Raw genomic sequence first — 3,773 nt, 5'->3', positions numbered from 1 at the left:
TCAGTCAGCAACTTTTTTCACTTTTATTGTTGTGATTTGGGAATAAAGTTGTATTTTTGAATTGTACAATGATGTCAAGTTTCTGTAGTACATAGAATTCTCAAAACTGTTAAAGAAGCTTCTAAATAGCATCTTTCAAAACCCATTTGAATCCTTATGTGTAAAGCTTTGATGCATTAATCCACCTAAAGAAAACTTAAGTGGAGTTCCGTCTCCTGAGCCTCACTTGTCCTTTGACTGACCCTGAGTAGGAAACTCTTTGTAGCGTACAATGGGATGCTGAGGTAAACATCACCGTAGATGTATACGTAAGTACACCTTTAGACTGATTAATGTTATCTGAATGATGTCTTCTTGTTCTGTAAATGGTTCAGTAATGGATAGTGGTTTGACAGGCAGCATTACGCTGCATCACGTAATCATCAGAATGCATCTAAAGTGGAAAACACAGATGCAAACATTGCTCGATTTGTGATGCATGTAAGCACATGCTAACAACAAGCCCTGCTTTATCCTCTATTTTACCATAACTGAGACCATACTTTATAATGTATTCAAAAAGTCATGAAACTAATGATTGAGGCCATAAACTCTTCAGGAAAATGTTTCCTGATGTAGCAGACCGAGGGAGAATTACAGTCATTTTCTCACAGACTTCTATACAATCTGACTTCTTATGGTGTCGCCCCCTGCTGGCTGTTAGAAAGAATGCAGGTTTGCGGCAGTTCCACATTGGCTGTATCCATGTTTTACACAGTCTGTGGTTGCAATGAGAAATTTGACAGCAACAGTGTGCTGTTTTGGCCATGGTACATGTGTAGCTCATAATAACTCGAGGACTGCTGGATAGATCAGTGTTTAAAGGTAAAGACTTCACCAGCATGTTTTAGGAAGATTATTCTTGTAGCACTGACACCAGCTTTGTATCTGAATGCACAATAAAGCGAATTGTGAGTTGAAATCCTAGCGCAAGATGATTCAAATGGATCAAAATAATACTTATTGTACCTCTCTGAAATGTTTGCCTATTTTTGTGTAATTAACGCCTTGAGAAAGAACAATCAGATTTCATTTTAACTGCCGACAAGATCTAGACATCTTCAAACATCTTCAAAATCTGAGCCTAAACCTTCGTATCATCTCAGTGCCACTATAACTCTTGTTCCTCCATCATTTAATGATACATACATCTCTTTTTATGTTAGTTCAATAAGCTTAGTTTGGCCTTTTTGTACCAGATAGTTCCGAATCAATCCATCCATCCATCCATCCATCCATCCATCCATCCATTATCTTCCGCTTATCCGGGGTTGGGTCGCAGGGGGCAGTAGGTGGAGCAGGTCATTCCAGACTTCCCTCCCCCTGACGTCACTTTCCAGCTTTTCCTGGGGGATCCCGAGGCGTTCCCAGGCCAGCCGAGAGATATAATCCCTCCAGCGGGTTCTGGGTCTGACCCGGGGTCTCCTCCCAGGTGTTTGGAAGACCTCCAGAGGAAGCCTCTCTGGAGGGCCTGGATGTCCAGACCACCTCAACTGGCTCCTTTTGACATGAAGGAGCAGCGACTCTACTCCGAGTTCCCTCCGGATGTCCGAGCTCCTCACCCTATCTCTACGGCTGAGCCCAGCCACCCTGCAGAGGAAGCTCATTTCGACCACTTGTATCCGCGATCTGGTTCTTTACGGTCACGACCCAAAGCTTGTGAGCATAGGTGAGGGTTCTCTTCACCACGACGGTCCAGTACAGTGTCCGCCCGAGCCGCCTGTCCACCTCGTGCTCCATTTTCCCATCACTCGTGAGCAACATCCGGAGATACTTAAACTCCCTCGCTTGAGGAAGCAAGTTCCGAATGACGATGCAAATGATATCCATACACCCGTTTAGCACAAGCATCTTTCCATTCATGATCCCCAGATGATAACTCACTTGGTTCCTCTGAGGTGATCTGTAAATGTCTTTTACCAGANCGCTCATTAGCAACTATCCCTCACCGACCCAACCTGAGCACCCCACCATTCCCAAGGCATACATAGGTCTAGGGTTGACTTTCTTCCATGCAGCCTTGCCAATTACCAGCTCTGAAACCAATGGAACACCTTCAGAATCTCCAGAAATGATGAGACTAACATGGGATCTCTGAGAAGTGTTTCCACCATCTTGGAGCAGGTTTCTTTATGTTCTTAATAAAGTGCTCAGTGAGTCTGCTGTATGTTTGTCATGTAATCACGACTACGTAAATGCATACAGGAAAAAAACAACAACATATTACATGAGGCAGCTGCACTGTGATAACAAAATTTCCAAACAAATTAATTTAAGGTAATTAACCAAAGTGGGAAGAGTTGTGGCTAATTACTGTGCCTGAGTAGTTCTTAGAATCAATACGGCTGAGACTCCTCTGTGTGCTTTTGCTTACAAACCGGGCGAAGAAGGAGCTCCAGAATGGGAAGCACGCATGTTCACTCAATTTCACTCATGTATTAGAATCCCATTATGTCGGAGCCGTTGAACAACCATTCCGCAAAAAATAGGATCCCAGAGTTGTTTCCTCCAAGACCGCGGCTGCGACGGCATTATTCTCTCCCTTACAAAGGCCACGCGCTTCGCCCCTCACAGGAGCTTTCGCAGCCTTTCAGACATGCTTCTGCCGTGGCTACTGTACATCTGTTTGAATCCCCCGATGGCTGCAGAGGAGATTGAAGAGGAGAATAGGCCCTCTGTTCGGTGATGACTACAGTCCCTTAGGTTCCTTTGAAAGCTACCGCACGAGAGATTGTGTGGCCTCACATAGGCTCGAGATAAATTAGCGTGCCAGAAGTAATACTTGTGATGTCAGCGCAACCGCAACCCCTAACCTAAACATTCGATCAGCCCGAGTCCACGCCGGAGCCTCATCTCCCTACATTGTTAGATCCTTGGTTTAGCTTATTTTAAACATTGCATAGAACATCATCCCAAGCACCGAGAGAAGCGACTGTAGGCGAGATTGCGTGCTGTCGAATGCAATCGCTTGGATTTATGAAGCAGCTACGCAGGAAAGATTGTTCAGTCTTTTATTCAGGAAAGGTCAAGTAGCATCAGTCTTAATATCTAGTATCTTCCATCAAGTCAACTCGGGCCGCCTTGAGCTCTAATGACCTAAGAGCCACTTCTACCCCCTTTCAAGTACAAAGTAATGGAATCATTTTGCTTTTTACCACTATGTCAAAAGATCTTGATGCATTGACGAGAACCAATTCTGAAAGGGGACGACGTCATCTCAGGTCTAAATCATTCTGCTCGCGCTGGAGTGCCCTGAAAGGATAATTCTTCACTTCATGTATGACACTCAGATGGCTCTTTGGCCAGAGCTGGTAAAGCACTCGTGGAAAATCGGGCTGTGTTTGCTGCGACATAATGAACTTTCAAGAGACGCATTTCACTGCAGGTTATACCATGTGTCGCTGTGTTTGTGACCAGTAAAGGCCTCGAATTCTTGAATCCTTGAGACCGTTGCAGTATACAGCCTGTTTAAAACTAGATGCAGGTTGTACTTCTGCTGTTATTAAATTATTCCTCTTTTCTAATCACCCTACTATAAATTCTCTAAAGGACTGTCAGACGCCTCAAAAGTGCATCGTGCTGCTTTTTACACGTTGAATTATCGTATTTTTAGAGAAGCGGCGGCGCTACTTAAAATACCTCTGCCAACGTTGCTTGACAAATGGGTCGATTGGGTTCTATTTTTTTTACATTTTCATTCACGCACTGAATATAATTATTTTGTCTCCTGTCTT

This window comes from Stegastes partitus, unplaced genomic scaffold, assembly GCF_000690725.1.
Source record: "Stegastes partitus isolate 25-593 unplaced genomic scaffold, Stegastes_partitus-1.0.2 Scaffold1561, whole genome shotgun sequence".
Classification (NCBI taxonomy): Eukaryota; Metazoa; Chordata; class Actinopteri; family Pomacentridae; genus Stegastes; species Stegastes partitus.
This window is presented reverse-complemented; position numbering follows the sequence as displayed.